Here is a 10,759-nt window from a genome sequence, read left to right as displayed (position 1 = left end):
TGGAGCGCCGCCTCGGGGCGGGGCGGGGGGGGGGGAGGGGGCGGTCTCAAAGTTTTTTTTCTGTGCGTGTTCGCATTCGCATCTTAACACGCAGGCGTGTGACCCTGGCCCAAAAGGTGCCACCGGGCACCAGCGCGCGGGGTTGGGAGGGCAGTGTCCAGGACGAGTGGATGGGGACAGCTTCAGCAGTGAGGTGGGACCTAGGCAGGCTCGGAAAGTGTGGGAAGGGTTGGATAATGGGCCGGCAGACACTCAGAGGCTCTGGGAGCAGCCCGGTCTGATAGGAAATCGGTGATGAAGTCCGAGGGGAAGTGAGATCCTGATTGTGGAAGGCTATGATGCATCACCCTCGTCAGCAGTGAGACTTAGGAGTCTAATGACCCAGCTCTTTAGCGTCTACTGCCCAGCGGAATCCTGGGGCTTAGAGGAACTACCACCGTGGGGTAGGGAAGGGGTCACATTGTAACCCATAGACTTGTTCCTCCTTTCTGATCCTTTTGCATCAACAGCACTTTCGGCAATATGGGTTACATTGAATGCCTCACTAATTTATAAAACAGGTCTGTAAATGTCTGAACCTCAGCTGTGGACAGCGTAATAAATTCCTTATCACGGAACTCCTGGGCCGCAGGCAGTTTAGGACATAAAGACTTGTTGGGTTTTCCTGAACCTGCCCTGATAGCTACAGGTTTTGTCTGAACCAAGAGTCAGGAACTTTTGACAGCAAAAGCAGAAACTAGCCTACAGATGGTTTTGTTTGGGCAGCACATTAATTTTATTTGCTTTTGGTTTTCAATAAAAATTTAAATCCCGTGAGCACCACTTGTGTATTAATGAACAGCCAGCCACTTCACACATTTGTTACCTGCTTGAAATCAGAAGGCATTTGCGTTTGTGACCCTTGGACTTCTCTGAATCTCCTAAGACTTCTGGGGGAGTCACCTAATCCCAGGGACTGAGACTCAGGTGTTTTCCAGCCAAGACACGTAGCTGGAAAGAGAACCGGGCCAAGTCCAAATAGGCAACCAGGTCAAGGACACCAAAATCCGAATGAAGGGAATGTGGAAAAAAATCACGGCCAAACGAGTAAGATCTCAAAAAGCCAAGTAAGTTATGGCTGGAGGAATTTAAGAGAAGCAGACTATGAGCAGAAAAGTACTTCAGAATTTAGCAAAAGACCAGGATAGTCCACCCACTGTGTGTCAGGTCCGAGCTTAGGTCCCCCTACCTTCATCAAGCCTCCCCTTAATTTCAAGGAGACCTGCACTGCCCCTCCTTTGAAATTTGCAGCACTTGGTGTGTACCTTTCCTATGGCCTTTATCATTTTCTACCCTGTATGGTTTACTCATCAATAAGAGGGGGTAGGATGGATGACTCCCAAGGTTCTTTTCAGCTCTGACATTTTGTAATTTTCTGTTGAGCATCTTTTGTTTTTGCTTGACAAGTAATCTTACCTTTGAGGAACCACCTGAAATCCCCTGAAAGGGGAAAAATGGATCATCACCTACAGATGTGGACTTGGGGGCAGATAAAATAATTCATGAGACTGAGCTGTCGTCTTTTGCGGAGAGGATGAGTGCCTTTGTTGTTGTTGTAGGAGAGATGGTTGCATTGGGCAGACTTAAGGATGGACTGTCATGGAGTTCCTATTGGCTACCCAGCATCTGAATATCCAATTTGGAGGGAGCCTCCCGTACTCTCAGTCTTGGAAGGAGTCCGGGCCTCTCCTCCCACACTAGAAGCCAATGGGTCTAGAGGAAGCCACGATAGAAACCAGAACTCTCCTAGCCTATTGGTAGCTAGAACACTGGTGCATGACCTAGAGTAGGACGAGCCAATGGTCCTGTACAAAACTGAGTCTTGAGTGAATAACTATTATCACAAGAATTGAAAAACAATTAATGGTGGCATTAGAAGTGCAAGCATGCACCCTAACCAGAGTGCTGGAGCAGCATGGCCTTGGCTCCCTGCACCCAAGTCCACATCTGTAGCTGAGCGTCCATTCTTCCTCTAACTTTCACCATCATCCTATCTCAGTGTTGTAGCAGTAGGCTAAAATTTAAAACCATCACTAATATACTTTAAATACGATAATTAGGGGCGCCTGGGTGGCTCAGTCAGTTAAGCGTCCGACTTCGGCTCAGGTCATGATCTCACGGTCTGTGAGTTCGAGCCCCGCGTCGGGCTCTGTGCTGACAGCTCAGAGCCTGGAGCCTGTTTCAGATTCTGTGTCTCCCTCTCTCTCTGCCCCTCCCCTGTTCACGCTCTGTCTCTCTCTGTCTCAAAAATAAATAAACGTTAAAAAAAAATTTTTTAAAAATATGATAATGAAAAGAGAGGAAAGAAAAGGATGAGAGGTAAAAAATCTACACTTGTACATAACACAGCAAGAAAAGAAACACCACTAAAGTGGTGTACCTCATCATAAGGCTTCATTGACATTGATTATTTCCCTTCTCCATTACCCATTCCAGGTTCCCCTTACCTTCAAGCTGGCCAGGATTCTTTACCCGATAGGGTGAACCAAATCTTTATTCTCGAGGAGTCTGCCCTAGTGGACCTGCCTGCATGTAGTGCAGTACCTTTCCATTAGCGTGTATCTCTGGCATGGAGTGATAAGGTGTCCCAGGAGATCTCCTAGGCTCTAGTCATACTCTTCCTGCCTCTGTCCCCTTGCTGGTCAGGACCAGTCACCAGCCAACATTGTAGTGGCACAAGAGGACCACACCAATCTCAGCTTCGAGTCCGTAGGAACCACTGTTATAGGCTCTGGTGTGAGTACTGCACTTAAATATCTAAACCAACTGGGGCGCCTGGGTGGCTCAGCTGGTTAAGCGTCCGACTCCAGCTCAGGTCATGATCTCACAGACCGTGAGTTCGAGCCCCGCATCGGCTCTGGGCTGATGGCTCAGAGCCTGGAGCCTGTTTCCGATTCTGTGTCTCCCTCTCTGTCTGCCCCATCCCCGTTCATGCTCTGTCTCTCTCTGTCTCAAAAATAAAAAAAAACGTAAAAAAAAAAAAAAAATTAAAAAAAAAATATCTAAACCAACTGATGTGGAGGAAAGGGAAGCACACGTTTTGGAGGAGAATCATTAGGAATAATTTGAGAGGTGCCACACTTGCTTTCACCAGCTGGTTCACTGACATCTGCCTCCTGTGGGGGAAACTGGAGCGGTCCTTGGCTCAGAGTGTGCACTTCACCCAGAAGGACAATACTATAAACTCTCAGGGTACTATCTCCCAGCTGGCATTTCAACTGATCTTTTTTTTAATTATATTTTTTATGTTATTAAAGTAATATGTACATATATTCTTTTTTTTTTTTTTTTTTTTTTTTTTAATCATGTAGTACTAGGGACGCCGGGGTGGCTCAGTCGGTTAAGCCTCCGACTCTTGGTTTTGGCTCAGGTCATGATCTCCCGGTTTGTGAGTTTGAGCCCCATGTTGGGCTCTGCACTGACAGTGTGGAGCCTGCTTGGGATTCTCTCTCTCTCTCTCTCTCTCTCTCTCTCTCTGTCTCTCTGCCCTTCCCTGGCTTGCTCTCTCTCTCAAAATAAATAAATAAGCTTAAAAAAATCATGTCTTACTAAAAGACTTGTAAGACAAAGGAGTCTATGGCCCATTCAACCCCCATAATCTCTTTTATTAGAGGCTTTCATGTTCAAATTTTTACCTTTATCTTATGTTATTTACATATTTTCAAATAATGTACTGTTATTTTTGATTTATGAATATGGGATCTGATCTGCTGACTTTTTACTGTGTTTGATGAGGATTGAGCCCTATTATACCCCTTTCCTATTTTCTGTCATCCACCTTATATTTGCTATAACACAGTTTTCATAATTTAAGTCAAATATTCTTTACTAATGAGTTCTGTACAATGGTATGTTTCCTTTCTCTTACAGCTTTTGTTTTTCCTGGAGCTAAAGATTTTTTTTACCTGCACAGATTTCATTGTATCTGTCCTTACTTTTTCCATTAAATGTGTCATATTTCTACCAGCACTTTGTTTTAAAATGCTCACAGTCATCTAACATTTCCATTTTCCCCCAGAGATGTCTTTCCTAAGAAATCATCCTTCCTTCCTTCCTTCTGAGCTGTTGCTTGAACCTTGACCTATTACTTAGGCCTCCTACACTGTTGTCTCCCCTCAGTTGAACCACCTCTTATTTCTGGTTTAGGAGGATCCAAGACTTTTTGGAATAAACAGCAAATGGCAGCTGACATCCATATAAGATAACTGCAGAACAAAATAATAATCAAACCGTTTTAGCTAATGAAAATACAACCAAAACGCAGAGGAAAACTGCAGCACAGTTCTCTTAACATAAATTAAATATCATTTAGGGAGCAAAAAGCAGCTATAAAGAATATTTAAAAATCAGATACTGAAAAGCTCAAAATAGAAAGCAGCAAAATGAGGATTGACTGAACTCAGGAAAGAAAAACATAATCTTGAGATATTAAAACTAAATTATATGATGTCTAAGAGAAAATAGGTTAGACAAAGAATTCAAAAAAGGACATTGAGGAAAAAAATTTAAACAGGAGAACCAAGAGTAAATTTGGAAAGGAAGTAAAAATATCAGAGAAAAAGTGAGAGACACAGGAGACAAAGAGCCAACATATATATCATCAGGGTCCCCAAGGAAGAAAAACATAAGAGTAAAACAAAGCTATCATAGGACTCAATATCATTGACTCAATGATGGACTCAGTATCATTAGCCTGAGGGAAATACATATCAAAACCAAAATGAGACATCATTTCACATCCACTAGGATGGCTACAATCAAAAAGATAGGTAATAACAAGTGTTGGTGGGGATACGGAGAAATGGGAGTCCTCTTACGTTGCTGCTAGGAATGTAACATGTTGCAGCCACTTTGGAAAATCTGGCAGCTCTTCAAAAGGTTAAACATAGACTTACCATATGACCCACAATTCTACTCCTACATATATCCCAAGATTAAAACGTGAGTTCACACAAATACCAGTACATGAATGTTCATAGCAGCATTGTTTATAATAGTCCGAAAGTGGGAATAACTACAATGTCCATCAACCAATGAATAGATACACAAAATGTGGCCTATCCATAAAATGGAATGTTGTATGGCAATAAAAAGGAAAGAAGTACTGATACAAGCTGACACAACATGGATGAACCTTGAAAACATAATGCTAAGTGAAAGAAGCCATTCATAAAAGATCACATACTATGTGAACCCATTGATAGGACAAATCTATATGGGCAGAGAGTAGATTAATAGTTGATTAGGCCAGAGGGAGTTGGGGGAATGGAAAGGGACCACTAAATGGGTAATGTTTTTTTTTTTGCGGGGGGGGTGGTGGGTGATGACATGTTCTAAAATAGATTTTGACAGGGTGGCTGGATGGCTCTGTCAGTTGAGCGTTGGACTCTTGATTTTGGCTCAGGTCATGACCTCACCATTGTGAGAGTGAGCCCCGCATTGGGCTCTGCACTGAGCATGGAGCCTGCTTAAGATCCTTTCTCTCTCTCTCTCTCTCTCTCTAAAAAAATATCAATCAATCAATCAATCAATCAATAGATTTTGCTGATGGTTGCACAACTCTGTGAATGAACTAAAGATCATGAAATTGTATGCTCTAAATGAGTGAATTGTACAGAAGGTGAATTCTATCCCAGTAAAACTTTAAAAAACAAACAAACAAAAAAACCCAAAAGCCTGAAAGGGTTTCTCACTGGCCAACTTTGGGACAATTTGTACATCGAAGGAATAATGCTAATTGATTATAATATAATAAGTTTTTAAAAACATGAATTCATCATGATTCTAAAATGAAGAAACTGAGCATGAGAAATAGAGGGAGCAAAAGAAAAGTTCATCTTTACAGAGTGACACATGTAGAAGGAATGATAGATTAGACAGTCAGCATTTGCAACCCCAAATGTAGTAATTAAGCAAGTCAAGGACTATTCCTGGGTGCTAAAGGGCTGGGAGGAAGGTTGTTGGGGAACAGGATATTCACACAGACTCCCAGTACCATCCCACAGATGACTAATGACAAGAGGGAAGTTATTATGCATTTATAAAAGAGAAATCAAGCAGTCATCGAACATCACTAACAGTGGTCCTACCAGACATGTGCCACCTAAGTATTCTTTCCAGAATTGTTTAACCTAACTTCCTGCTTACAAAAACCACAGTGGATACAGGGAGAAGTTAAACACTGCCATCAGCAGGGACCCTTGGGTGGCTCAGTGGGTTAAGCGCCTGACTCTGATTTCAGCTCAGGTCGTGATCTCACGGTTCGTGCTTAGGATTCTCTCTCTCCCTCGCTCTCTGCCCCTCCCCCTCTTGCGCGCGTGCCTGTACACACACAGACACTCTCTCTTGTCTGTCTCTCAAAATAAATAAAAGAAATCAGAACATAATCATCTGCAGAATATGGGGCATTCTACAAAACAATTGCCCTGAACTCTCCAAAAATGTCAACAGTGTGAAAAACCAGAAACAGATGGTATTGGGAAGAACTGTTTTAGATGAAAAGGGACCAAATAGATATAGATAAAACAATCAAAAACAACATGGGGACCTCGACTGGATACTGGAGCAGAAAAAAAAAAAAAGAGCTATAAAAGATACTTTGGGAAATTTGGGGAGAGGTATAGTGTGGTTATGTTATGGTTATGGAGGAAAATGTCCTCATTCTTAGATGCATGCTGAAGTAACTAGAGGTGAAATGTCTTGATACCTGTAACTTATTTTTGACACTTTTACCAAAAAAAGTATGTATGTGTATGTGTGTATGTATGTATACATGATATACACACAGATATATCCATATCTACAGTTGACCTTTGAACAGGTTTGAACTGCATGCATCTGTTTATACACATAGACTTTTTTCGATACAGTACAGTACTGTAAATATGTGTTCTCTTATGATGTTCATAAATAACATATTCTTTTCTCTAGCTTACTTTATTATAAGAATACTGTATAAAATATATATAACATACAAAATATGTGTTAATCGACTGTTTCTGTTATCTTTAAGGCTTCTGATCAACAGTAGGCTATTAGTTAAGTTTTGGGGGAGTCAAAGTTATGCATGGAGGTGCACCTGGCTGGCTCAGTTGGGAGAGCATGCAACTTCTGATCTTGGGGGTATAAGTTCGAGCCCCATGTTGGGTGTAGGGCTTCCTTAAAAATCAAGAAAAAAAAAGTTAAACATGGCTTTTTAACCGTGGGGCGGGGCTGGGGGGGTGGCGTCCCTAAGCCCGTATATCTGTATCTGCAGCTATGGCTTCATAAAGGGGAGGGGGAGCAAATGGGGCAAAATGTTAATATTCCATGAATCTGTGGTTTGCAGCCTCTGAGATGGCACTCAGTGAACCCCGCCCTTCCCTCCTACAATTCATACCCTTGTGTAATCCCTTTCCCTTGAGTATGAGCTAGATAGATTTAGTGATTGGCTTCTAGCAAACATCAGGTGGCAGAGATGATGGGATGTCACTTGTGGGGCATCCATCTTGGACATTCTGTCTCCCTCACTGACTCAGATGCAAGTTGGCTGCTGTAACCTTCCCCACGGAGAGGAGAGCCGTGTGGCAAGGAACTGAGGGAGGCTCTGAGCCAATAGCTAAGTGAGGAATGGAGACCCTCAGTCTAACAGCCTGTGAGGCACTGCATCCCGCTGCCCACCAAGGGAGCTAGCTTAGAAGTAGATGTTCCCCAAGACCTGCCTCCACGTGAGACCCCAATCTCGTGAACACCCAGACTGCAGCTCGGTGGGAGGCCCTGAGGCAGCAGGGCCTGCATTCCTGAGCCACAGAAGCTGTGGCACAATAAGTGTTTGTCCCTCGAACCTGCTGTGTTTTGGAGTCCTTGGTTTCACGGCAGTTGATGACTAGTTCACTAAATAAAGGGTATATCCCTGTCCCCTTTCACAGTTCCTGGAGATTTGCGGTTTTTCTCCCCATGGGGACAGTTTGGCTTGCATGCTCTGTTGGCACCAAGGCCACTGTATACTTTCTAAATGCTGCCACTGTTGACATTTGATGATGCTACAATTATTCCTCAACTGATTCTGAGTGTCTGATTCAGCAGCAGGGTCTTGATGTTGCCAAATTCCAGCTTCCAGGGTGCGGGGCAGAAAGTACCCCATGCTGTCAGCTTTCACAGCGGGTACTGTGACCTGTCTTCTCCCAAAGCTCAGGCAACAGGGGCGTCCCTTCAGACCAGGAGGTTATTCAGATGCTGGGTAGGCCAGAGAAAAAGAAGAGGAGGGGAGGGGGCAGGGGAAATAAAGGAGAAAGGAAAAGAAAAAGGATAGTAGGAAGAGAGGGAAGAGACAGAGCAAACATCTCCTACACTTTCTTCTCTACTCCCCAACTGTCTGGAAAGTTTACCTGCTATAGGAGAAAGAACATCTACAGAGGTCCCAGTGCCCGAATTTAAATCCATGGGGACTCACTAAGGTAACTCTATCTCCATCTCCACTTTGACTCTCCTGCTGTCTCAACTCCCTCTGACTATAACTCCTTGTGTTACAGAACCAGGCTGGAACGCTGGTGGAAAAACCAAGCGTCACTCGGAGATCTTGGTGGGTCAGAGATTTATTTAACGTTGGCGGGCTCAGAGGAGACCGTTTCTCCAACGATCTGAGCTCCGAATGAAGGGGGGAAGGGTAATTTGTAGTTGTCAGCTTCCATATCTGTGGCGGGTTTTCGTGCGCAGGGCAAACAGGGCAAGAAGAACCCGGAAGAGGGGTCTCCAAGCTAGAGACCAGGGCTTGTTTTAGTCCCCTCGGCCATCTTTGAAAGCTCAGTACTTTATTCATTTCTCCAACACTTGAAGCCCCCAGAGAGATGATCTGAGTGGTTGGCCACCATGTAATAGAGGGTGTTCTGGCTGGCTAGCACATTCACTCCAAGCTACTGAGAGGGTCCAGATTGGCCACTAGCTCGGATGCCTTTGTGACTGGGTTCCCACTAGTGGGTTCCCTTCAGTGGAAGGGAAATGTGGGCTCCCTCCACATTTGCCTTTGAGATGGTACCAGACAGAAAAACTTCTGCAAAGAAGCCCCTAAATTAGGGCCTTTGGCAGGCATTTTGAGGCTCCCAGAAGGGGACAGTGTAGAGAGGAACATTGCTTGGCCTATACACTCCCATCTCATTGACAGGAATGACATGTGCAGAGGAAGCTGGCTCAGGGCAACAACAACAAGGTTGGTTTGGGACATAAAGTGAAAGGAGGCGTGCTTTTCTCCATCGGCTGGAGACATGGAGGTGAGGTTCAGAAGGCAGGGCAGGAGATGAACATGGGATCATTGGTCATAGGGCCAAGAAAAAGCTACAGGCAGGAGAGAGATTTCTATAGGCATTCAGAGACTATAAAACTGGAAAAGCCAAGTGCAGTCGCTGTGATAATATCTGTTCTTTCAACCATCTTCACCAAAACTTCAGAAATTTGCATCTGGAATAAATGAGTGGGTGAATGCGTTGATGCCCAGACTACGTCAGCATCTCTGTGCAGCCCACAGACTTCATGTCTAATATTCACACTTCGACACTGCTTGGTCCAGCTTCTCAAGGTAAGATAATTTTTTAAGATACTAATGTGGGATTTCCCCCCCTATTTTTCTTCCTTCCTCCTCAAGCAGGTGGTGGGCTTTGTATTTACTTTCCTCCAAGGAGACTTGTGGGAGCTGAAAGAAGTTGCCTACAAAACACTTCCCTTCCTGGCTTTGTTTTCAAAAGCCTAAACCCCCAGAGGTGATTCAGTGACCAGAGGAGGAGACAGGGAATGGCTCTGAGGGAGACCTGCGAGGGCAGGCATTGGTGAACTTTCACCAGGCGAGGGATCCTCAGGCTGGGGGAGGGGTCCAGGGCTGGGTGCCCTGCTCCTGGACAACACCTCGGGAGGTGGCCAGACCTTGGAAAGGAACAGCAAGGAATGGCCCCACCAAATATCCATGTGTCCCCAAGGGTGGCATGTAAGCTAGGGAGATATTAGACCTGAGGGAACCAGGCAAACTGAGATAGTGGGGGCCTCCACAGTGACAAAGGATGACCCATGCTGCAGGGGCTTCCAAGGATCTCCCCAGGATGGCCTGGGGCACAATTTCCTATTAGTTTAGAATTGAAAAGGACTATTTTTTAAAGTTTATTTATTTTTGAGGGAGAAGAGAGAGCATGTGAGTGAGCATGGGGGAGGGACCGAGGGGGAGATAGGGGAGAGAGAGAGAGAGAGCGCGCGCGCGCGCGCGCGCGCGCGCGTGCAAGAGAGAATCCCAAGTGGGCTCCACACTGTCAGCGTCGAGCCCGTTGCGGGGCTTGAACCCATGAACCTCAAGATCACAACCTTAGCCAACCGAGAGTTGGATGCTTAACCAACTGAGCCCCCCAGGCCCCGAAATGAACTAATTTAGACAGTTTGTTCCCTAATGGAGTTTTAAAAAAGTTGTAGAGGATGAATATACCACAACAATAATACTGCCCCTGGCGTGAGAAACAAAGGCAAAAGGAAATGGCAGATAGAACTAAATTTCCCTACAACCTGCAGCTCATTGACAAATACTTGAGTAAAACATATACTGCCCCTGGCGTGAGAAACAAAGGCAAAAGGAAATGGCAGATAGAACTAAATTTCCCTACAACCTGCAGCTCATTGACAAATACTTGAGTAAAACATTTCTCTAGGAACTCCCTACTGTCTTTTTTTTTTTTTTTTTTTTTGAGACAGAAAGAGACAGAGCATGAAC

This window comes from Panthera uncia (genome assembly GCF_023721935.1).
Source record: "Panthera uncia isolate 11264 chromosome A3 unlocalized genomic scaffold, Puncia_PCG_1.0 HiC_scaffold_11, whole genome shotgun sequence".
NCBI lineage: Eukaryota > Metazoa > Chordata > Mammalia > Carnivora > Felidae > Panthera > Panthera uncia.
This window is presented reverse-complemented; position numbering follows the sequence as displayed.